We start from the raw sequence: 26,476 nt of genomic DNA, 5'->3' as shown, positions 1-26,476 counted from the left end.
TTATGTGCTCTTGGAATTAGTAAAAAGCCAGGTTCTGCTTATATTTCAAGGATAATGTATCCAACCCAGGATTCGCAGTAGTCTAAAAACAGACTATTTCTTTTATTAACGCCATTCTCTTTGGCAGTAGCATGAGTTGAAAGTTTTACGTGAATTAAAGATTCATGGTGGAATATGAAGTCAAGCTATTAAAGTTATCTTGCTGCTGATCAGACCAGCTTGAGCAGTTTGTTAATAAAGAAGTGAAAATCCACCACTGCATTGACCAAGTATATTTAGTTGCTTCAGTGGTAGGTGCTGCTGGAAGGAATCCAGCATCCTTTCTGGAGTCAGGTTTGTTGATTGTCGTATGACCCAGTTGGCAGCAAGCCTGTCTTGTGAGGCAAAGGGCAATAATATTCTTCACAACTACTTTGTTAAGTAATTGAAAAACACAGCCAGCATTGTTTGGGGCACATACGTGTTGGATTACCTATTGCTGCCAAGTTGCATGATATAAAGAAATTTTTTTCATCGTAAAACTTCCCTGCATTGTTCATCAGCAAGCTGAGCCTGAAGAGAACTCTTCTTCTGGTAAAACTTAATGGAGAGTTCCTAGTCAAGGAGGCAGTAGATAATGTCCTGTTGCTCACTAACAACTCTGCTTATTCTGAGATTTATCATGCTGCACAAGAATTCCGGGCGTTTCCTCAAAACTCAGCATACTTTCAGAAAATTCAGATTGTAACTTCAAATGTTTATTAAACAGTTATTTTCATAAATTCAGAGAAACTTAACCAAGCAACACCAGTAAATACATCCTCTTAGATGGATAATGTGAGTTTCTGACTCTGGTCTTTGCCATGTGATGATGTGTCTGTAGGAAAAAATCATTTCCTCACCATTCTCAGAATGTCTGTAGGTTTCCTCTTTAGCGAAACAGGGATCAGGCAGGCCCCAAGTGGAAAATGGCGTGCAAGAATGGAGATCGCTTCATGGAGAATTACCTGCCGATCTTCTGGTATGGTGCTGTCTTTCAGTGGATATGATCGTTCTCTTTCTGCACAATTAATATAGGCACCTGGTGTGGTTAGTCTGATCTTTTTTCTTCTCCTGTTTGAATTCTTCAGCCACCTGAACTCTTCCTGAAGAGTAGATTGGCACATGATCTCTTATTTTTCAAATTAGTCGTGCCAGTTCTGAATAAAAGAGCTTGGGCAAAAGCATTCCATATCTGTTGTTAGGTGGTTTATTTTCCAGACAAAAAACTGAATACTTTCAGCTCACATGGCATTATATGCTTCTCATTCCTAATTAATTTTTGGCATGTTCTTGGCTGTTTTGTAGACAGGAAAAATAAATTTGATTTTTATTTTAAGCATACAGCTGAAATGCCTCTATAAATGTATGCTAAAACAAAATTTTTATGCAAGTTCCATAGGGTGAAAAACTGTTGGGGGAAGTAAATGTGTGGATATGTTAACTTTTTCCTTTCTGAAGGAGTGATTTGCTTCATCCTTTATCAGTAACCACTTTGTCATGAAGGAATGAGACTGTTACATTTCATAACGGGGAATTGGTCATCAAGCATATTTGGTTATTTGCAGAACATTCAAATGTGTGATTTTCCCTGAAGGTATTCTGTGTACTGCAGCATGTTTTACCAAAGAAAAATACGGTGTTTACCTACCTGATTTTATACACAGAGGTTCATAAATGTACACGTACACAGAAGTGGATCTAGAGCTCTGACCTTTGATGCAGGGAGCTACAAAAACTCTCCTGAAGCCAGTTGTAAATATAGACTACATCAGTGAAAACCTTAGAATTTACCAGCTGGCCTTCTCTTTGCTTTATGGAATTTTATTCTAATTATCTTTTGACTGTCAATGTCTTGACAACTTGCTATAGTATAAGAAGCCTATTATTTCTCAAAGGAGCTGCAGTTTCTGAATCTGAAGTTAAATCTTTTGAGTCACTACAGTTAACAGAGTGACACAGCTTTGTTGCATATATTTAAGTACACGGTTTGGTTAGGAGAGTTTTGAACACGAAATACATTCAAAAGACTGTGGCCAAAAATTAAACATGAACGTATTCTATATAAGATTCATTCATTCAAGAGACTCTCATTTCTGTGCCACAGAGGCTGTAACGTATGTCATCAGTAGGATGCCAGAGCAGCTTTCCTGGTTTGGAGCACGGTTTCACACTCGGATCATGCTGAACTGAGATTCTTCCACCTCTGAAAAAGGTGGTTGCGCCCTCTCTCCCATGCAGGCTTTGTGTTCCCACTCTTGGTCTCTGTCAGCACAAATCATTTTGCCAGTGTAGGGCGACTCAGCTTGCATTCGAATCAACAAAATCATCTAACTGAGGAAAACGGCAACAGCAAGGACTAGTTTCATCCTAATCAGTGAGCTGATGCAACTTGTCACGCAAGTGCTGGATAGCAGGAGAGGTGGGGAGTCCGTGGTAGTGGGAGGCCTTGACATCGGAAAGGGCAGCCCACAGCCAAGTGGACTTTGATCAGACATGAGGCTGCTTTCTGACAGCCCCGCATGACAGATACGGTCAGTCTTGTCGCAGGACCGGGGTTAGAGACAGCCTTGGGACAGCTGGTGCCCCATGCCTGGGCAGGGGGACACTCTCCAGCATTGGGATCTACTTCCTTAACGTTGACTGCACTACAACTGCTACGTGGCCCAAGTTCATGCTTGCAGCCGTCGGGTGACCCAAGGACTCGTGTAACCGGAGACAGGGGTTGAGAGCTCTGCAAGTAGGGTGTTACAATCCCATTTCAGTCAAGCAGGGATGGACAGGATTTAACCATAGCAGCAAATGGGAAATGTGATCTAATGATGCCTGGTCTGTCTAGATGATACTATAGGATTTAAATATTTTTTTTATTTTGATTTATGTTTTTATTTAAAAGAAAATACTTGATCTGTTAATCCATAACAACTTTGTTATGCATCTGCAGAATTGTTACACTGAAAAAAAGCAGAACTTTACCTGAGAGTACAGGTTAATGCCAGTTTATTTTGTCAATATAAATTGGTCTGGTCCCTCCTGTGATTGTGACCTGCTAAAGGCAACTTAGTTCATAGCAGAAGAGGAAGAATATTGTAAGCATCTTTCACGTTGCCTGCACTTCTGAGGGTGTTAGTCCTTCAAAGAAATAGTGAAAATACGTGAAGGTGAGTTAATACAGTTGATTGTTTTGCATCTTGGTTTGTTCGAAGTTAGGCAAGTAAATGTGTGTTGGACACCTCATTGGTTTGATGCGGATATTCATTCACAGTTATCATAAGCTTTCTCAAAATGCCGAGTGTCACTAGGCCAAAACTTCGGTTGCTGGAGAATATTCGTATGTTCTGCTATTAAGTATCTTCATTAAATGCCTGAATTATTAGTACTTTCTGAAGATTCTACTGACTGTAATGAGCTAATACCTAAGACTAAGATCTTATTTCAGCTACCTAAGTTTAATGCCTGATGTTCAATGGTACATGCAAAATTTTCATGGTATGTGCTATCTGCTATGATAAATAGGAACAGAGACTCTTGCCCAGGTGACATATTAATTTATTACTAATACTATATCATAGATATAATTTGCAATTCTGTAAATTGTGCGAAAATATCTGCCCTGGAAAACGGTAGACTGCCTTCTTGACTGCATTCAGGAATGGTAGGGTATTTTACAGCACAATATGAAACAAATATAGTTGCATGTGACTGCACTACATCTTGTCAAGTTATGCTTTTAATACATTTTTTTTTGGTATGCTGTAAGCCTTTTGCAATCAGACACTCCCTGTTATTACCTGCTCCTTTATACCTTGCTAAAATGGCTGTAGGAAAATGTTTTTCTGAAATCTCAGATTTTAAGGAAATTTTGAATGTAGCCTGGTGAGATATTACAGTGCTTGAATTCCTAATTCGTAGTGAAAATATTTAGTCTGCCCTGTGCTTTGATGTATAAGCTTTTCATCATAAGCTTGACTCTGGATATAATCAAGTAGGGAATTGCTGGAAAAATAGCGTTTTCAAGAAACCAAGCCAGTTTATAATTTTAGGTCTCTTAAAAGTAGCTGGGGCTATTTAATTTCATAAATGCTGGGCTGCTCTAACATATTTGAACTAAAAAAAATCATTTTTTTCAGTCTGAAGCATGGTTTTAATGGAGCTGAAACAAAAAAACAGCTAAATGAAAATAATATAAATTCAACTAATAAATGAAAATACAACATTGAATTGTGTAAAATATTACGGATTAACTAGAAATAAAAATTGGTCCTCCTTTAAAACTATATTTCAATACAAATGGAGCCAGCTTAATTTTTTTCCTCACACCAAAAGGATCTGTTTGTTGAACTTCATCTTTTGCTCTTGTGCTGATGGCTGCTAGTTTTCTTTTATGGAGAAGACTATTTCTATGATGTTTATGAAGATACTAGAAATGCCACTGAACAGATTAAAAAGATACTGAATGGATGTTTACTAATGCCAGATGTTGATTATGCAAGATAATAATGTCAGATAAGGGTTATGATAGGCATGATACTGCTGCTAATGATAATGTGGTAGACACTAAATGGATGTCTCCCCCTGTCCCTGAGGAGTTTGCAGTGTAAATGGGAAAACTGTTACCCCTTGTGTAGATGGGACAGCAGAGCCACAGAGCGCAGTTGAGTGAGTTGCCACACAGGCTGTGGAGGCTCCACAACACTGTGGGTGGTTTTGCTTTTCTTAATTACGGAGTTGGGAAGTTACTCAAGAAACTTAATCAGAATTTGCTTCACCACAGTTGGTATTTGTGTTAGCACCACGGGCATGAAGAATTGTTGATTGGTGCTTTCTTTGCAACAACCTTTACAGACTGGAAGACTTACTGTATTTCTCTTTATTCCTTCTCCGTTCTGCTCCTCCATGTCTCACGTCTCTTTTGTAAGCCAAATACCATTCTTTAAACCTTTCTTCATAGGTCAGGTTTTCTGAACTTCTTATCTTTATTGCTGTCTTCTGCACACTCTTGAGTTTGTCAACAACCGTTTAAAGAATGAGCTGCCCAAAACAGAACATAGTGTTCACTAGCGCTGGAGAGTGGAACAATTAATCTCCTGGGTCACACATGTGATGCTCCCATTAATGTATTACAGAATTACTGTTGCCTTTGAGACAATGACATTGTGTTCTTGACTCGCATTCGGTTTGTGGTTTACTCCAAACTCCTGTTCCATTACAGGGCTCTTTTTGAATTTTTTTTTCTTTTGCAAAACTGCACTGTAGCCAGTTACTCCTTACTTTATGTTGGTTAATAGTAGTTATACTCTGACACTTAATCATATAATAAAATATTGAGAAAACTGTCTTCACTCATGGGAATACCCTAGCCATAATCACTCATACTCCTGTGATTCAGGAGGTCTTACTCATTTTCCCTTTTTTCTCTTCTCTTTTCCCTTTTTTCTCTTCTCTTCTCCCTTTTTTCTCTTCTCTTCTCCCTTTTTTCTCTTCTCTTTTCCCTTTTTTCTCTTCTCTTTTCCCTTCCCCCCCCCCCACTTCATTTTTATTACTGCCCAAAACAAATGTGTTTAGAAGAGATGTGCAGATTGAAAAATGGTGTAGTGCAATAGACAAAATCCATCATTATTTCCAGGTTAGGGGTGATCACAAAAGATTTGCTGAGGAATCTGGAGAGGTTCCATCAGCTGCTTTAGCAGGACATTGAAGTTCTGCCTCTGGCACTGTTGCAGAGTAAACGTGCAAAGTCCTGTTTGGTTTGTGGACAGCAAAGATCCTAACAGTGCTTTTTCATGGATTGAAGCGATAACTGTCGTGACCGAACTAAGCTTTTGACAGTATAGTTTCCCCTTTGGCCTTAACTGCTACTAATAAAACTTTGCAAATGTAACTACTAAACTGGCAGGCTAGTTTTTGTCAGCTGCAGGGAGGACCTTACTAAGAGCTTTTGCTCTCCCTGAGGTTTATTGCAAAATGAAAATGTTCTTTGTCTCTGGCATCAACTCAGGTTTGTAAACTTTGTTAACCAAAGAAATACTGAGTTCAGACTCCAAAATACTTGGAATCTAGTTGTTGACTTTTGGGTACATAGGGCCATTGCTCTCACTCAGTGCAGTTTTGTCCTGAAACTTCCGGATGATCCCTGTACACATTTTCTTGTTTATTCCCTTTTCTGTCAGAGGGCTCTTTCCTGGAAAACCAAATGGGAGCAGAGTTTCCAAATTGTGCTGAGGGTGATTGTTCTCTTTCGCTGTAAGAACATTCGGCGGGACGGACTGTAGTCGTTTTGCACGTTACTGGTTTTTAGCATTGGAGATGGAAATATTTGAACTCCTGGAGAAGATGTGTGCGTGGGGTGCGTACCTCGAGAGGGAGTTTGGCGAGTAGGAAGCGAGCATGGGGTCTAGCTTGGAGTGTCTGCCTGTAGGGCAAATGGAAAGGGGTGGTAGCTGGGAGGGGCCGAGTGGGCGACTACTTGCCAGTAGTATTCTTCTGACCTTCACCCATTCTCCTTGGCACAGCTTGCCCCACTGTCTCCCAGCCTGTCTCCTTTCCCTGGACATCACAGCTTCTTTCCTCCTTTAAAGATGACCTTGGCTGCACATGTACTGAAAATTGGAGCCACAGGTGAGCTCCCATTGAACTGCCGAGTTCTTTGTCTTGGCTGGATTCCCAATCCAGGTGCTGGGTTATCTTATCTTTTATTTGTTGTTTTCTTGTCTGTGTGGGGATGGGAAGGACAGAAGGCAGTGCCAAATTATAAGGGCTGGTTTACAGAGACTTTGAAGATGTGAACTGTTTTGTATGGAAAAATAATGTTTTGTTTGTGCAGCATTAACCAATTTGCATTCCATTTTCACAGTAACAGCTCTTACATAATTACTGTGCACCATGGGCTACTTAAATGAGTTCTGTATGTTCAAGAGAACTTTTTAACCTGCTAAATGGATCATATGAAGAAAGTTAATGCTATTTGTATTTAATTAAATATTTGCAAAGCAAAGAGCGTACACAAAACACGTTACCCTTTATGCTCAAGCTAATCAAGAGACACCTGGCATCTTCTTGAGGGACGATGAGTTTGAGTTTTTGCTACAGCCAATTGACTGTAATAAAAGGGTTGATTCCTAAAAAGGACACTGTCTGCTTGAATATTGTGAAATTCGCTAATGTTAAAGAATGCCTGATTATGGGTACAGCCTCCCTTTTCTGATGGATCCTATCTATTTCTTGGTAATGTCATCTTCAGAGGGTTCAGGGAGAGGGCTGTAAAGGGGTGAACCCATATGGTAAGGCTTATTCTGTCCGTTTTACCCCCCCCACACACATGCCCCCATGTCTGTTTAGCATCTGCCTAAGGATTTTATGCTAAACATGGTGCTACAGAATGCTTGAAGGCATTTCATTTCTTAAGAATTGTGGCATGCCTTTGGCTTGCTTTTAGTGAAAGTTTATAGCCTTCCTTGTTGCCTACAGAATTTTGCAAATGTGAATCGTAAGGGTTAATGCCCCAGAAAAAATAGAAAAGCTCGTTTTTAACACAGTTTTAAGCCAACCACATGACTATTGAATGCCTGTAGTGGACGTGGCAGTTTGAATAACTTTTTAATACGATCCTATTCACTGTTGTTGGTGTACAAACGCATCAGTTATTTAAATAACGAGAGCAGAAACAGTATTGTTCTCGACATCTTTTTTCAACCTGTGAGCAAACTGATGACAAGTTTTATATTAGCTGTGTGCGTGTTGCTTTCTCTGTGGACACTACTTAGGCCCTGATCCTAAAGTGAGCTTTTCAAGGATAAAGCCATGTTAAAAATCACTGGTGCTCTCTGAGAATGTATACATTTATCCGAGAAGAGCTCATTCCATGGCTGGGCAGTAGAGAGGCAAAGCTGCAGGGCGTATCTTAGCGTGGAAGTGTTGTACAGGATCTTGTAAGTGCGCGGAAGGGACAGGAAGTTCTTAATAGTAAAACCGCTGCGTAGGGCTGAGTCATACTTTTTATATACAAAAAATGAGCTTTCATGTTAAAATAAACATCAGTTGTACTTGCTTGCAGGATTCTTCTCCATTAAATTGTCATTTCAGGAGGGTGTCCTCCTGACTGATAGGATGTTATCCCAACCTTACCGAAGTACAGAAATTGCATTTCAAAGTTAAGCTGCTTTTAAAAAGTGAAGAAATCATCTTGCCTTCGCTTTCCTACTGTTTCTTTAAACGACAGTTAAACCAGCGGACTCTCAGGGCCACTTATCATTGAGAAAGATATGAATGCTGAGCTGGAAAGCAGTTTTGCCCTTTACAATTTATAGGCACCTTGACAGTGGCAATAAATAGCCTCTATTAAAAAGAAAGACTTGCGTTTAATTGATTGCAGGGGATGGTTTTTGCTTGTTTTTAATTGTAGTACCTAAGCTTTTTTCCTCCCTAAGCAGATTGTTACTTTCATTTGCAAGTTTTTTCATCTCCTAGTGCAAATATTAACCACATCCCAGAGCCATCTCATCTCCCAAGAGAAGGGAGCAGTGCCATTTCTTTCCTTGTCACATATGGCTCATGCTATGTTTTACTGGACACCTGCACCTAAAAAGAAATCCTTCCTGTACTGATTACTGAAAATACAGGTTTGGGTTCTTAATGTGCAGAAGATGTCATCACTGGAGCATCATTAGGCCCCTGTCTGACATATAGATAATCACACTGTTTCCCTCCTTTATGGATTTGAGTTGAATTTAGCTACAGTGATATTTCTGTGTTTGTGTAATTTGCGTGCTTTATAATCATTGAAATATCACAAAAGCAACCTTTTGGAAAGTACAGTTGACTTAATTTATATTTCTGGTGGCTGTATCTGTTGGAGGAGGCATTTGGAGAAGGGAGGGGAAGGGATTACTGAGAAGGAGAAGAATGACTCCTCAGAAATGTTTGTCCTCTTTTCTTTCCTGCAATTGATTATTTCCATCACCAACTGGAGTGATCGGTGCCTCTCTGAGTAGGACTGGGGATGTGAGATGAGCCTCAGAAGCTGAAATACTTTGCAGCTTTTAACCTCCTTCCTTTGCTACATTTAAAAAGTTTTCAGTTGTTAGTTTTAAATCTGCTACAGGTTGGCAAAGTTTAATAACTGAAGGATGTTTGTCTGGTTTACGCTAATTCTCCGTTTTATGACATCCTGCCTTTTTTAAGAGGAAAGAAAAAGAGAAGAGAAAATGAACAAATGTTTTTTTGTCTCATTTCTGAAATTGTTAACGTGAATGTGTACATCCCACGCTAGATGATGAGGATGAACTCCCTAAAAATATTAGAGTTGCTCTCCATTAAGAAATGTGTTGCACTGCACTTAATGAAGCAGCACTTCGTTTTGTTAACATGATATTGGAGCAATACAAAGGTTGTTTTAACACACAAATGAATTCCCAGAACTCGTGCTTTGTAAATAAAATCTGTTTCCAGTGAGCTCTAATTGATAATGGCAGTTAATGTAATACCTGCTGGCTAGGCCTGGGCTTTACTAAAAGAGGTCTTTGAGACTTTGTTATGGATTGCTACAATCACTTCAGGAAAAAAACCCACATTAATTTGGCTTCAGTTTTCTGTTTTTATTTATTTTAGTTGATGGAGCAAGTGAGACTAAAGTCTTAAAGTCCTTGTCCACCTTTTTGTTTGTAAAACGTTTGGTAGTTTTTATTTTGTACGTGACTGTGGCCCCAGAAATTACCATTATATGAATGTTAAATAATTGCAATTTTCTGTCCAGGCTGACTGTACAGAAAAATGGGGTTCAGTCACAAGGCTGAGATGTCTCATGGCTAATAACTTCATGCGTTAGAGCAAAGCGTTTCCCTTTGTGGTTTTAGCAGTCATCAGTACTTTATATTTGCCTGGTGCTGTGTGGACATCAAGTAATGAATCCTTGTCCTGTGAAAGAGACCTTAGCCAGCTCTGCTGTAACCTACGTGAGGGCTGGGAGCTGTGCTTGGATCCTTCCTGCCTTCAATATTCCCTTGGAAGTCAGAGGTCTCGTTTGCTTGTCATCATCAGGGAATGGATAACGTTAGACATAAGTCCTGCAGTGGTGACGCTCTGCTCGTTTTTCTGTTCTCTCTCTATATATACATTTCTGTATATATTTCAGTAGTTGGATTCTTAATACTGAGTTAGTTACTGTTGAAAAGTAAAAAGCTTTAAAGGGAAACCTCTTTTTGTTTCACCTTCTTTGTGCGTTTTTGCTTCAAAAATGCCCTAATCATGCATTGATACTCCTTGCGTATACCTTGCACTAGGCAGTTGAAGATAAGTTTTATAAAAAATAATGTGAAACATGATAGTGCCTAGAAGGATTAGTGAAAAAAGAATTAATTGGTAATTATGGTTTAATTATTATTCTCTTTACTGGCTGGTGTTGTTTGCTTTGGGCTTCTGATTCCATTTTTGTGCCATTTTTCCTCTGTATCACACAGTTTTATCTGACAGTACATCATTAAGAGAAAGAAATATACTGTGGAGAAATAGAAAAAATAGCCAGAAAAGTTAACAGGAGATTTTTAGTTGGATGTAGCCATGAAACAAGTTTAAGCAACAGTTTTCACTGAACTGGATTCTGATTTTACTATGTCTCTTTAAAAAGAGCTTGTTTGTGCTCTGTTGGAGACCCTTTTCTGCTCTGTGCATCCCTCCTTTACTTTGACATGACGTTCCTAATCTCAGTCTTCTGTTGCAAGTTTGTCAGTTAGTTGAAGTAATTTTTCAGTCTTTGATCTGAATTAGACACAGGAGTAGAGTGGTTTAAAATTTATAGCTCAGCATACACGGAACTAGTGACCAAGCCAAACAGTGGAGAGGTGATGCAATTGTAAATGTTCCAAGGGACAAATAGTGCAATTAAACAACTTGGCCTGCACTGGTCCATTAAAAATTAAACATTTGCACAGTATAGTACAGATAACTTATCCTGATGTATGTAGTCAGAAAACAGGCAAAATAAATTTCACAATGCTTTTTTATTTTACTGACATCCATTACTCTGTAAAAATAATCATTATTAAGCACTTTTTTTCCAGGTGTTGTTACGGACTAGTGTATTAGTCTCAACTTTTTGTGAGAAATGTGATTAATAAAAAAAATCCCCTCCTTTCTATAAAGTACTTCAAATAGTAGAGAATGAAAACTATTTTGTAGCTGTTTCGAACATTGTATAGCATACTGAAGAGAGTAATAAACTTAGGGATTTTTATAGACTGTTAAAAGTGACTGTTTTCATTCTGTTAAGTTCTGTAGATTCTCTGTTATTTTTAGGATACCCTATTATGCTTCTATATACCTCCATATTTTTGATCTTTGTAAATAGTTTCTGTTTATTGATGAGACTGCACCTCTGCTGCAAATGGCTCAACTACTCTTATGGTGGGTAGACAGTTTTCAAATCTGATATGGAAACATGCATTTTTCTCAAGGTGTTAAGAATGATTTTGTCACCTCCCTACCGTCTTTTGCCATCAGTTCATTAGGAGCCCTTGTTGACAGCAACGTGTGATTGTGCTAACGTTAAGCAGAGCCAGGCAGTACTGTTCAGTCGTGCACTCCCCTAGTGTAAATACTCATCCTTGCTAGTCAGGAATATTTTTCAGTGAGTACTTTTGCTGAACACATGCTCTTAGTTTTCATCCTTTTATCCTTCCTCCCCACCCTACCCCATTCTAAGTTGTCTCTTTGATTCAGGAGGAAAGAAAAATCGATTCATTCCATATATGTCATATATATATGTGTGTGTGTGTGTATATATTTATATATACAATTTCATCTTCTCTTTATTCAACTACTTCTGCAGCATTATTGAGTTGTTTTTCAGAGGACATTTTAGTAGGAACTAGTTCTTCTGTAGTGTTTTCCCTCCGCAGAGCTAATAGTACTTATAAAGAGGTCAGTATTATTATTGTTGGTATTATTATTAATGTCTCTTTTACAGTCCTAAATAAAGTGACTTCCAAAGTAATCCTTCAGGTCTCTGCTAATGATGGGAATGTCATACATAACTCATGCTTCCCAGCCTGGTGCCATGTTTATGGAATTTCTTATACATGTTTATTTGGTATGTTAGTTCACTTTATGGTTTCAGCAGTGTTAGTGTGACTTGTTTTTAAAACATTTTTCAGTCTGCAGGGCAGGCAGTCTAATGCTGGCCAGATGAATCTAGCCCAGGGCTAATATTGTGCCACAGCGATCTAGAACATTGGAGAGCCAGAGCCTCATTTTATGCTTGTGTTTTTACATTATTATGACTTCCACTTAAAATTAGCCCTTCTGTGTTTGTTGAAAAGAAAGAAAAAACATGACATGGAGGAGAAACGCCTCCTCTTTCATGTCTTCTTTCTTGTGGTGAGTCAGCATGGGGCTATGTTGTCCTATGTGCCTATGCATGTAGGAAGCTATTATTGAGGAAGGTCTAGCTTGAAGGAGAAGAGACTGTTCCATTTAATTCCAAATGTGTTTAGTTTTGCAGCCAGCTTAATAATCTTGATCCATTTCTGCCTGGGAGCGTCCTTGGATGCTTTTGGAGAGCCACTGGATTATTGGCAGCAAGGGATGGGAGAGAGAAGGCATGGCAACAGCATTTCTCCTGTCACACCACAGCTCCCTAAGTATGGCGTGAAGTCTCCCTCTGAAATTAGTATCTCCAGCAGTTGGAAATGGCTGTCTTGTTGCTTGGACCACAGAGCTAACTACCAGTAAATTAAGCCTGTCTGGGACTGTTCCCTGGCACTGAGACCAGCTGGTGCAGAATAGCCCACCTCCTTACTTTTAAGCTGCCTTTGCTCACGTCGTGAAATTGTGCCTCGGAATTGTTTTAACTGAGCTGCTTGACTCAAACCAATAGTCTGCCAGGGAGCATGATAACAGTTTAACTTCAGAGATAACTGAATTTCAGGGGAACTGCATAAATGCTATTCCAGGGGCAAAGTGCCTAGGAATGTTCCCATGCATCGTTTAATTCGCTAGTGTAGACCCAGTCCAGATGGTGAGATGTGATACTCGCCCTTCTGCTCCTCCTTTGTCTTTAAATACCAAGGTAAGTATGCCTTCAGCAAGTGGGCTGTCTAGACTTGGATAGGCCTGTGAAATTTTGAGTAAAAAGTAGCAATCATCATGAGTCCTAGTGGTGGAGGAAGGAATGTCCCCACTGGCACTTTGGCCAATTTGGCCGGGGATTTTCAGCAGTAGAGAAGTATCAATTCAGTGAAGGTCTAGTTTGGACAGCAGAAGATGGCATTTTATTTTCCCTTTCTTTTACTAAGCAAGTGCTTTGCTACAGTTCTGTGGAGCTGTTTGAGGGTGCCTGACTTGGTCCTTAAAGAAAATGAGTAACAGTGATCAAGCCTGGAGACATGGGCAGAACTCAGTGTTGCTGAGATGCTGTTTGAGGGGTGCAATGCTTTCATACAACCAGCAAGAGATGGAAGTGAATATGGTTAGTCCCCGTGACAATGCTTACCATTTAATACTGAGAAATTTTTCTCTAAATCTTTTCTGAATCATCACCTTGGATTTAATCTATGGGGCACAGACCTGTAATGGAGTCGTCTGTGTGGGTGGGGATGCTGATTTGTGCTGCTGCTCTCACCAGATTAGCACTGTCAGAGGATACATAGAAGACGTGAATTTATAATTAGAAACTAAGTAATTGGAGTATATTTGCCTAATGTAGTTATTCATTCTGTGTGTGGCCCTCCCTTTTATTCTTTTACATTGTTTTTCATAGGCTTGCTCTGAGAACTTTTTCTGTATGAAACCCAGATCCAGCTGTCCTTGTTGCATTTTTTTCATAAAATTAAAAAATCAGATTGGCCACCATGCCCTTTCATTTTGCAAATATTCAAGTTATGGAAGTTAAATAGGAAAGTCTACAGATTTCCAGTGGCATCTTGCCAGCCAGTAGTTGAACCTCAGGGTAGGTTTGATTTCCTAGTGTCTGTAAGAAGGCATCAAAAGAAAATTAACTTTCTGTATGTACTGCACATATTTATATTGTGTTTATTTAACTCAATGTTCAGTGAATCCACTGATTACCTGCAAGGAAAAAGAAGACTTCTTCCTCCATTGAGACATTATTTGGCTTCTAAAATTTTTTGCTCTCATCTGGAGGTTGGCCACAGCTAGATAGTGTTGCATAAGGTGTACTGCAAAACCGTCTGGGTGGCTGCTTAGTTCATCTTGTGTATGTGCTTTATAGTAGGATCAGATTGATGGGGGCGACTATTAAAGGAGAAGACATTGGCTTCCATTATAGCATCTTGTGATCATCTGGGCATTTTCAGGTAGTAACTAATTTCACTGAATTTTCACACGGTTTTTACAGATCCTTAAGACACTGTTAATGCCCTTGATCTCATCTAGACTCCTTCTGTTGTTCTTGATATTTGAGGTCTTTTGCAGCTGAGTTTAGAAGTTAAAAATTCCAGGTTTTTAAAACCATCCCCAGATCCTTTTTGCAGCAACCACCAATGTCCTACTCTCCAAATATTTTTTCTGTATTGCTGAGGCATACTCAGTATGCTTTTAAAAAGTATTTCCATTTACATAAGACTTGTAAAGAATGTGATTATGATCCAAAAAGTTACCATTTTTTGTAATAGTAACCCAGAACTTTAATGATTACCTGCAGTTTAGTAAGAAAGATGTCTGTATTATATAACAATTTGATAATCACAAAAGATTGCTCTTTTTAATGGCTTTCCAGTAGAGAAATCATCCCAAGGTTGGGGGGGGGGTTGATTTTATTTTTTTCTGCTGTATTACATTGTATAGTTGGTTCCTGGTAGAATCAAGCCACTCAAAAGTCTCTCTCAATAATATAATTAAGTCTTAAATATTACAATCCACGCTAGCAAGGTCCGTTTTCATAGAACTATTTATTTAACAACAATAATATGCTTTGAATCCTGCATGTACTTTGGTACTGTGTTGTAGTTTTGGTACTCAATGCAATAACTTGTACAAATTGGAATACTTAGTGCTTGCGTCACTTTAATTTTTCATTTTTAACACTGTGTCATTGAACAATGTTTACCTCTAGAGTTTATAGATCTTAATTGGATGCAAAAGCTCGTAAACACAAACGAGCTTCCTCAGAAGATCTGAAGAGGCCCAATTTATATAAAAAATAAAATAGCATCCAAACTTCACTGATAAAATCTCTACTATTGGTTTTAATTGGCCAGGATTTCAGCATGTGAGGTTCTGGATTTATAGTTGTTTTTCTGCATCTGTATTAGTTACTACTACCACAAACAGCATAGACTTACATGGCATTTTGTGAGAAAACTTTTACATATGTTGAACTTAACAGGATGCTCCTTAAAGCATCGTGGCTGCATTAAGTGTGAGCATGTACTTAGCAGCATGACTAGGTGGAGGGAAAACATCTGAAATCAAGCAAGTTTCGGGAGCAGACCTATCAAAATCCATTGGAAAATTAAGAAGGAGCCCTATTGAGACTCATGTTCTTTATGTCGTATGCAGGCCACTTACTACGGCTGATTCTGAGAAAGCTCGATGCCTACTGTGGCATCTGAATCCAGGTGCTATCCCTGCAGACTATCCAGGGCTACCGGAGCTTGTTCCCCTGCGCAGTGCATGGATGGCAGAGGTCACAGTACTGTAACACAGGTGGTGCAACTACTTAATTTTGATCCTAAATGGTGGATAAAGCAGTAGCAGGGCAATCATGCAGTCCTTGCTAGAGCTATTCAGTTACACCAAGACCAGTCCGTATAGTATGACAGTGCATCTCTGCTTTCAGTAAGCTGAAGTATTGATACTGAAGATGTATACTTAAAGAACAATTCTCAGTTTAAATAGAATTTTTTTTTTATCAACTGAGAATTGTTCTTTAAGTATACATCTTCAGTATAAATACATTCAAAGCTTTCACACCCTCTATTTACCTTTTGTAAAACTTCAGCTTGCTTACTGAAAGCAGAGATGTATCATCATACTATACGGACTGGTCTTGGGGTAACTGAATAGCTCTAGCAGGGATTGCATGATGACAAGAACTGTATCAGCCAAGTTCGTTGAACTGTAAATTAAAGTTTTTTTTGATTTTCTGTATTAGTAGTTCCTTTCTAAAGCTGGCAACAGCAAGTAATTAATTTTCAAAGTAGGAAGGCCTGAGTGTAAAGGACTATCTAAATAAAAGAAACTGATTTATGTTAATGTAATACTGAAATACCAGGATTTACCAGTAGGCATTAGGTGTATACTTAAAAGTCCATGCTTGGAGTTGGCATGATTTGGGGAAGCCATTTCCATAAATAGCTTTTGAAGTCTGGGAGGCCTCACTTTCCATCCAAGCAGGTCTTCTAAAGTAGGTTGATTCACTGCGGCCCCTCCGGGTGCTCTTTTTGGCCTTACAGGATCAGTGTGATCTGGTGCTGTCCCTGGGTGCGTGGAGCCCGCAGTGGCACAGACACCGAGGCGCAGCCTGAGAGTATAATACAGAGATGTTTCTATTAATCAAGCTTAAAAAGTATCAGCATGAACAAACTGTAACATAGAGGTGGGGATTTTTTTTAATGATTAGCAAGCATTATATTGCACAAGGGTGAGCTGATTCTCCCTTATGTGTAGTTGATGGTAAGGAAACTTTTCTCGTAACTTTACTGACTTTGTGGATTCCTATTTTGTAAGCACTGACAGTGCTGCTGAGGTTCACATTCCCTTTGGATTGACATGTGCTCTGACTGTAGGAGAATGTAGCTGTTCTTCAGCAGTTGTCAGTTCATAAATGTTCCATGTATTTGTACGTCCCATAGTGAGTGTTAAACCACTGCGTTTTAGTGAATGAGCTGTGGGATTTTTTTCCTGTTAGTGTCCAGCCAGAGCTAGTCAGAATCCTTGCGAGTCTTTCTGCTGGTACCGATGGTTTGGATGAAGTTGTATGTTACCAGTGGGAAAGACAGAGGAATAATTAGGAATAATCTTTCAGTTGAGGGGGGTGGGCCTCACAGAGATGTACAGCTGATAAGAGACGGCTGCAGAGACACAGCCTGTTTACTAAAGGTAATAATAGCAGTGTGGTAAGTCACATATCTACATCAGATGACCACAGTCCTGTTAAGGTTTATGCACCTGCATTTATTTCTTTTCTGAGCGAAGACACCGATTTCACCATGAGTGTTGGGTTAAGCAAGCCGTCACGACACCCCGCGCGGGCCAGCGGCTGCCGGGGTCGGGGGCCCCGGTGGGGCAGCGGCAGGGAGGGCCGGGGGTGCCCGCGGGGCTGGACGCTGGCTCACAGACAGGTCTCCATGAGTCTGGCATGTAGATAGCTGTACTTCATAGTGGCTGGACTTTGAACCATTCGGAGGCTTTAATTTTTTCATGCTGTATCATGTTTCCAGTGTTGCTCTGGGCTTTTTCCTCCCGTCCTCTTAAGAACCTGGAAAAGAAGCAGTGTTTGTTTCATTTTAGTATCTCCTATGTTAATAAATCACTGGTCCATTGCTTGGTAATACCATTATTTCGTTTTCCAACCTCTTTTTGCTGAACGTATTTGAAATAGTTTTGTTACTTACTGTAACCTTATTTTCAGCCTGTTGAGTCCCTGCCTGTTATCAGTGTTTACTCTTACTCTGTGTATAATCTTGTTCCTGTTATTCAGCTAAAGGTGTTTTAGCCTCACATGACCTCTGCGTTGCACTTAATTATTTCACTTTTTCCTTAAATGAGTTACTTTTCTGTTTCTGTTCACTTCCCTCTGTTTTTGTACGTGTCATACACAGCCATGAGGCAGGTGACAGAGATTATTTAATACCGCTAACAAACTGCTGCTCTTTCCACTCTATTTTTATACAGTCGCTTAGGCTTCCCGCTGCTTCTCCGAGAGTGAGCGTTTGAGCTCTAACTCACCGACTGGGCACACCATGAAAATTGGTTGCCTTCGTGTGACCCCTCTGTCGGTGCCTGGACGCTCTGCGGAGCCGCGAGCCTGACCGTAGCCAACCCCCCCCCCCGGCAGTCCTGAGCTCTGCCCTGTTGCAGGCCCAAGAGGGGAGGAGGTGGTAGGAGGCCACACAAGAGCTTGGGGCTTAATCTCTGTCCAGAAGCTTTCCCTTGCCACTGTTTGTTTTTAACTCTGAATAAGCAGCTCTGCTAAAGACGACCTCTCACTTGAAATTGTGCAGGGGTCCCCTGTCCGTTTCAGTGCAGAATTAAACAGGCACCTGTTAGTCGCGGTTTGAACTAACCTGTCTGATTTTTTGCATTAAAGCAAACTTCTTTGTTCACGCAGCCTTTAGCATCAAGGGGCAGTTCAAGAGGTTACTACTACTCAACTAGCTATTGGTAACATCTCATTGCTGTGAAATAACCCTTCTTGAGTGTTTGTAGTCTGTTTAATTGAAAGGCAGATTTTCAAGAATTACAGTTGCAGCTGCATTTAAGTGGTAGCTAATGGTGATACTGTTTCCAAAATCTTCATTTTTACTACAAGACACACTTCTGCCGCTGCACAAGGGTTGGTGCGCTTGGGCAGTCCTCTTAATATTTAGGCAAAGACATGACTTCAGATACTAACTTGGGAGTAACAGGAGCGAGCCGCAAGGATCGTTAGATGAAAACTCAAGCCCAGAGTAAACATGTAACATAAATATACCTTTGAGAAGTTAGTATCTCCCCAAGGTCAGAACTGCAATAAAACAAACCTGTTTATGAAGGTGAGGTTTGAGCAGTGAAGGAGGATCTAGATATAACATTGAGCTCGTTTTCCATCCACAGCTGTGCAGAACAGTATGTAAACACAGCTGATGTTTGCCATTATTGTTATTCCAGTTTAGGGTTCCCCGCACAAGAACATAAGAGGGTCTGATTTCTCAGAACTATGGACTCTGTTCACTGCCCATTTGAAATTCTTAAATCTTTGGTTTATTAAAAATCCATATTCTATAGAGAAAGTGGACAGGAAACCGTGCTTTTGGCGGGGAGGTGCAGGGGGGTTGTTTTTTAGTTTTAATGCTTTTGCCAAGCAAATACTGCTAGCCTGCCCACTTGGTCTGATTCACCTTATTTGCTCAAGGTGATCTATAAAGAAAGCTTTCTTCTGCATCCCTCTTGCTGTGCGTAATACCACAGTGCATAGGAGTGAAATGCTGTTTATCTTGATGTTCTGTATACTTCGCAGCTGTAGGTCAATAATGTGGAGTTAACTTAAAATGTTGCTGACAGATCTCTCTAAAAGTGTGTGTGAGGTAAGTATAGGCAGAGGATGACCTTTTAGACTTCTGGCTGGTTCATCGCACATGCTTACAAAGGACTAGTGTCATAATGCACGAGCCTAACTTGGGAAACAAAAGAAGCAGGTAGCTGGCTGGTATTAGCTTTGGCAATAGGAGGAGAGGAGTAGCTTAGAGTGTTAATTAAAATTTTAAAGACCTCAAGGATTACTTAAAGATCTGTGCAACAGTGATCTGGCAAGTGATCAGTATGTTATCTTAGTGTTCAGGAATTTTATATGTTTATTTTTAACGACCTTCTTTCCTTCATTTTTGTACCTGGACTGGAATGGGAAAGAAGAGATTCCCATAAAAGCCTCTAAAGTTATAATATTTCTGTGTTAAATATGTATTATGATAAAGGACTTCTCACTGATGCTCGGATTAGGAATTACTTTCAGAATATTGTTTCTGTTGCTATTCCCTGCTGAATTTCTCCATCTGGTAATATTACAGTTTAAGAAGTGATAACATATGCAAGTAACAAGTAAATTGTAAAAGCCCAAGCAGAGTAATTTGACTGTGCTACTAAAACAATACTAGTGAAGCACTCCGGTCTATTGTTGCCAGCTTTGAATTACTATGATTGTTATAAATCATACAAGAGGTTTGTGGGGGAAATAAAGCTTTCAGCCCTTCATTACGAATCCACCATTTTCTATCCAGTAATCTAAAGAACAGCAACACACAGCAATCTGTCTTGTAGACTGTGATGGTGCGTTGTAGACCATTACTCTTAGTGCTCTAGGGGAGTAAGAGTGGGAAGAAGAAGCATGCATGAATAATGTAGCATCTTTGGGATCACAGTGCTTCTCACTGTACAGATTCATAGCAAAGTACTCAGTCCAGTCCTCTATATGAAATACTGCGTAATGGGACCCTGGCAGGTTTCTGTATTAGGAACTGCACATATGTTACGCGTATGCAATTCAGGAACTATGGAAAATGGATAAGAACTACTAGTGCATGTATGCAAATGTGCATATGTTTCAAGTTACAAATAATAATACGGTTATTTTTCTCTTTCAACAGAAATTTTGAAAACTATGGCTGGTAAATGTGAATACTAGCATGGGGAATCTCTGCAGAAGGCATATTTCTCAAAAGGCTTTGTGTACAAGTCTGCAACAGGAAATAACTGAGTAACACAGTTCACATACGTTACAAATAGAAGTAGTTGTGCAAAGACCTATATAAAAAGTTGTTTTAGCTAGCAAAAGCGCATCTCACTCTAATACTTAAAATTATTTCTGATAGCCTATATGTTTAAAGACTGGTGGAGCCCAGGCTGAAAGGGCCTAAGATACCCAAGGAGTGCACTGGGATCATCATGCCTTGTAAACGAGGTGAACGGACTTCATCAGGTTGATAAGAGGGTTTGGGCTGGAGGTTTTCTTGGTCTCATTCAAACTGAAGCCAGCAGAAGAGGTAGACTAATATAAATGGGCTGCCATTCAAAGGTTTTTTCAGAGTACGATCAATTTTCATGTCATTCGACCTTTCTTTTACTAAACCTGAAAGATAATATGACTGAACTGAGCCAGATGGTAGGTCCAAATTCCCATTATTAATGAGTACACATTCAACTAAGGCTTGAAAACTGTCTAGTATGTGGGATACATTTCAGCCATGTCTTTTCTGTACTTAAGCCTTCCTCTTCCTTTTTTTTCCTCCCATTTAACCTTCTTCTAACATTAATATAGATTTCCTAAGTCTCGGAGGTTACATCTAGGCTAAAATAGCCCAGGTGCAATTGTCTGGCCTTGAGACCAAGCAGGCTGGCGCCACTTGCGTCCGTACAGCTGAGCTCTTCTTTGCTTCTACCCAAACCACGCTGGTGTCATTCCCACCCTCTCCGGAGAGCAGCTGTCCTGCTGTCTGGGAGAGTGCTAACTGCTTAGGGCCGGGACTGTGCTAATAACTGGGCAGTAAGGATGATGGGGCCAATAGCTGGGCCCATTCCCTGGTACTTTTTAGTTTACTGGTGTAAACGTGGTCAAAATGTTACAAAGACTGTGCGCTGGATCTGTCATTTTGTAGCATCAAATGAGGGAGTTGGCACCAAAAGCAAGATGCATTTTATATGCGGGCTCTTCTTTTCTCTAGAATGTTTCTCCTTTTTATCTTTAAAAATTAGAATCCAATTTCAGCATATTTCAACTAATGTTTTCTCTAGCCTTTTTAAGTATACATATTGTCATCAGTGGTCCTAATAGAAACCTAGAACTATGTGTATAAACGCAAGAATCAATAGGGGGAACTGTCACATTCTAAACACTCTGAAGCAGCAGGTTTTGCCTGTAGAAACTGCAGCTTAAAGAGAGGGAAGTAGCGGTTAATTTAAACATGCAGTCTTAAAACTTTGCATTTCAAACTCTTCATTTTATGTCTTCAGAATTTTCATTTGCTGTTTTCCATGGGAGGAAGACACAGGGCTCTTAACTGAAAACCCTTTCCATGTCGTGTATTTGGTGTGCTCGTACAGTAGCTGCAGGATGTCCACACTGCCTGGCAGGGCTGATTCCATCCTCTGGCATTCAGCAAGTCAGCGCTGGGAGGTAATTTGTTCCTGGTTAATGGGCTCCGAGCTGATGGATGGCTGCGTTGCTGGCTCAGTGCATAGCCCTCCTACACTGCTTCTCCTGTCTGAAAAATGGGGGAAGCTAATAGGAGTACTGTCCAAATGAGATGATGCACAGTGCTTCAACAGTGTAAGCTGTCCTTTAAGTGATGATTGCTGTTCCTGTGAGTGCAGTGCCCAGCATTTGGGTTAGTGTTTCTTAGCAGTTATAAGAGGTTCTTAATGCTTAACTCTGTCCTGACTGTTCCTGTGATATGTGTGCTATTTCACTATACAATATGGTCACTATGTATGTGTGTGAAAATTGGTATTCTGCCTGCCACACTTCACTGATTCTGCTTTGTGCCATGTCTGTTCTTTTTTTTTTTCCACTGCGTTGACTCACAGCAAGCGCAACTGTGTGTGGCTGTCCGCTGTTTCTGAAATGCACTGGAGCCTCGGAGAGCCCTTTTGGCTAATCGGCACATTAAGCACTTATGCAGTGGAGATAAAAGGACGGAAGTCTCACAGTTGTGTTCTTTTCATTTGTGAATCAACAGTGCATTTCCATGATTCGTTTAAGTCCATCTAAGACTGTCCAGCAGATCATGTGTTCTTGCTGATCCGGTAGAAATTCATCTAACAGAATTACAAGTTTCAACCAGCCCGGGTAGTGCCAACAGCAAGGAAGGGAGGGGAGAGCTGAGAAGGTGAAGAAGGAAGGGAACATCTCCAGCAGCAGTTGAGTTGCATCAGCACACATGAAATGCGAGAATATACTGTTAGGTAGAAAGAGGAAAGAAAAATTCTTCTAGGTATTACTCTAGCTTTCCTCCTGCCTCATGAAATGGTGCTACACAATGAGAAGATGGACTGGTATGATTGTCAGCTTCAGGGAAACTGATTTAAATATTTGTATTAAAAATATAGACGTCTCAGATCTGTAAGGTAAGATGCATGTGCAAGTGTGTTATTGTCAGAGAAAGAAATGAAAGGGATGGGGTATGTCTGTGCCACAGTCACAGAGGTAACTTTCAGGATCTGTTCCCCCTCCCCTCATTTACTTGATGTATTTGTAGCCCAGCATGAAGAAAACCAGTGCATTAGATATGCATATGATTGTTTATCTGTGAAATATTATGTTGAAACCACTAGTCCCAAGCACTCAAAATAAAAAAATTGCAAAAATAGTATTCTCAGATTATTTTTAATTGTCCTCTAGTGCGCAAGCCTGTAAAAACAAAACAAACAAACAAAGAAAACCCTTAAGCTTTCCTCTGTGAGCATAAAGACACTTTTATTATAGTGTATAAAAGATGGTATTTTCTCCTACTCACTTGAAGTAGAAATCAGAGATTAAAATCGAGAACATTGGCAACACAGCTACAAATGGTTCTACAGTATAGGAGACTAATGCTGTGATAGCTCTAAGATTGAGTGTCCAGGAGAAAAGAAAATTGCTGCCTGGTGTTAATTCATAGCAGCTTCATATCAGTTAAGGATTGTTACTGTTCAGTACCTAGAGAAATAATGCGGTAGAAACATTTGCTACTCTCGTTAATGAAGCAAAGTGCAAGCACTTCTTGTCCTTTTCCTTTTGCTCAAATATGTAGCTCAAGACTACACTTAGTTATCCAAGGAGAGACTATTTGCATGGTCTGTATTTATAAACAAGATTTGTTCCAGAACTTTTTCCTTCGTTCTCGGAGCTCCGACTGAACATCTCCATTCATCTCTGTTATTTTCCTAGGGGAAAAGAAATGTTAAAGATCCAATTCTTTAACAGTTAGCTTTAGATTAAAATGGTACTTTACAGAAATTTGTGTCTACCAAAGTATGTAGCATGGAAGTATGTTCATCTCTATTAAAGAAAAAAATATGACAATTATTCTTAGCACAAATACAAATTATTACTAAAACAAGACAGAGTTGATATTTTATATTCATAAATATGAATTCAAATGAACGGCTTCCAAAGAAGCTGTTACTCAGTTCAGTAACTATAGTTACTGGTCTGCTTTAATTAATCAGAAGCCAGTGTAATTTTGTTCTTAGTGTGGACAAGGCTAATTGTACTTAATCGCAGTATAAGCAGTGGTGTAGAAAGCCCTTCTGATTGCCTTTACTTATTGTTATATTGGCATCAAATAAAAGTAACTAAGAATTCATTGGATATAGAATTCTTTGTTTCAGATAGAGACTTTTTAAACTGATAGTGTCTCTGAAGTAATGTGATGCAAACCAAATTTGCCCTGGCATTCTTTTCTGTTGGCATGGTTAAAAAAAAGTAAGATTTGCTGTATGAAATTGCTAGAATGAGATCAGTGGCTTATGAACTCTTACTTGAAGGCATTCTGTTTTGTATAGTTTTAAGAGCTGTTCAAGTAGCTTATCAGCAAGAAAATTTTAAATTCTGAATTGCCTGAAACAAATGTGGGGAAAAAAGGGGAGCTGATTAGTATTTTCTTTGGCCTTAATGTCACTTTTCATTTCCAGCTGTCTTTTTACCTTCTGAAATTTGATTTAGGTTAAATTTTAAATATAATATTATCTTTAAACAAATCATTGACTTTTTTTGTATGACATTGAAATGGGTACTAACTTAAAAAAAAAAAACTTAAAAATCTTTTTGCATCTCCATTCTGTGAAATTCAGTCTGAGTTTACAGTTATTTTCAAGTTATTCCAAATTCTGTTTTTCAATGTGACAAAACAGAAATGGGTTTGGAGTAGGAGATAGGAGGAGAATTCTTAGCCAGAAGATTTTAAGTATGAGTGAAGTTGGTGTTTTGGGGTGAGATTGCCTGGAGGTAAAGGGGCAGGAGAGAGAGCACTCCAGAGGCAGAATCGAGAGACTCTTATGGAAGGAGTCACAGAAAACAAGACAGGACAAGATTTCAGGAGGAACGTAGTCAGTAGAGTAAGCAAAGGAGAATGACAATGGAATCCAGATCCGGACTTTGTTCAAACGCAGACCTTGAGAAGCTTTGGTGAGGTGCATGATAGTTCTGGGTTAAGGGGGTGGGGGGAATTATATGATGAGCAAAACTGAACTTGTTTGTAATGGGAAAGGAAAGAGGTAGAAGATAGTGAAAGGTTAGAGAAAAGTCTGAAGGAGAGGAAAAGAGGAGTATAAGGGAGCTAGAAGAGGGGAGAGAGCTAAAAGAGAATAGACAAGAAACAATTTGCCATCCACTTAAAGCTTGAGAGCAATCTTGAGATTATTTCAGCATTAATGCACTCCTTTTTTCCTCAAAAATAAAAGTAATAGAAGGGGAAAACTCTCAGAAGAATTCTTTCGATTAGTGATCTTATGTCTGCACCCAAAAGGTTTTCATTCTTGAGAAGTCAGTTAGGCAACTGTCTAATCTCTTTTATCTATGCTGCTTTGCGATCTCTTGGCAGGCAGGAGATTGATGTGACTTGTAATTATCTTCTGTTTCCTGGACTGATGCCTTAGAATAACTTGGATGTTTGGACATCAAACGTGAAAATGAAGTCCATTCAGTGATCTCAGTGTAACTTTTGTGCTCTGCCTAATGACCCCAAAGCGCATTTGGATACTTGGGAGAGAAGCTGGGCACTATTATGGGCTGCCCTGGCAAAGGAGGTGTCCTTACTTTCTGGCAAAGCAGTGCTGCCTATTCTGTCTGCATGACACTATCCTGTAGTCATTGCTTCCACTGGGAGAGCCAACCTGTCGGTAGGTGTTCAGGCAGACTGGTATAGACTGCACTGTCTTGCTAATTTTGGAAAGATCCATTTTGGATCTTTCTTGGTTACTTTAAAATCTTTACCTCAGACTGTCTGCTAGCTGCCAGTGTGTGAGGTGTGGAGACTTTGATACATGATACTCAGCTTTCTCTTTCCCTGCCTGTGCAGCCATTCTCGTCCCTTTGAACTAAATGTGCATACTTACTCATGATTTATGAGTCTTCTCATTTCTATCCATATGTATCATTCCAGCCTCTTCCTGGACTGTTTTAGGCTCCAATTTTATTTTTTCTAAAATATGTCTCATTGCAATCTCTTCCTCTTTATTTTACTCTTTTGGTACTTTTTGGTACCTCAGTGCATTCCCATAACTATTATCTTTCTTGTCGTGTTTTCTCTCAATTCTGCCTATACACAAATAGTGCTTTTTATCTGGAAGTGTGTCACGGCTATGAATTTTTTTCTCCTTGCATTTCACCCTAGTAGAACCACAGCTGGTGACAGTTGCTTCTTTTCTTCCCCCCAGTAATTCTTTTTTCTAATGCCCACCATAGTGAGTATCATTTGAGCTGTTTCTTGCACTGGCACAACTGAAGATATCTGTGTTCGTTCAAGTATGCCCCTTTTTTATACAGTACTTTCTCAGCAACAGATGTACTTCTTGGAAAAATGATAGGTCCCTATCTGCAAAGTCACATTCATCCACTGGCTGAAAGATGATTAGGAACCATTCATCAAGAGTATGAACTCCTTTTGAAAGATCGGCTTGAAGGGCATGACATTTAACTGTACCTGCCAATCTTAACATATCATATAATCATTGTGGCAGCTAGAACATATTGCAGGATAGCAAAAAGATGCACTGTTAGGCAGCCACTTTAAAATTGCTTGTTTATATATATGTATTCTAAAAGGAATTCGTC

At 39.6% G+C, this 26,476-nt stretch overlaps 1 protein-coding gene across 4 annotated transcripts in view; it reads left to right on the top strand.

Annotated features, from left to right (window-relative positions):
• LOC112992471 (growth hormone receptor) overlaps positions 1-26,476 on the top strand; it is a 137,449-nt gene that overhangs the window by 12,359 nt on the left and 98,614 nt on the right. The window contains exon 1 of one of the 4 annotated variants that reach the window (XM_064502369.1): positions 2,608-3,179. The exons of 2 other annotated variants lie outside the window; for them this stretch is intronic. The gene's annotated coding sequence lies outside the window, so the exon portion shown is untranslated. Of the gene's footprint in view, positions 1-2,607; positions 3,180-6,530; positions 6,637-26,476 lie in introns of those variants that run through there. One more of the 4 variants, XM_026115580.2, reaches the window with a different exon arrangement.

This window comes from Dromaius novaehollandiae, chromosome Z (assembly GCF_036370855.1).
Source record: "Dromaius novaehollandiae isolate bDroNov1 chromosome Z, bDroNov1.hap1, whole genome shotgun sequence".
NCBI lineage: Eukaryota > Metazoa > Chordata > Aves > Casuariiformes > Dromaiidae > Dromaius > Dromaius novaehollandiae.
Note: the sequence above shows the minus strand (reverse complement) of the source record. Positions and strands in the feature narration are given on the sequence as shown.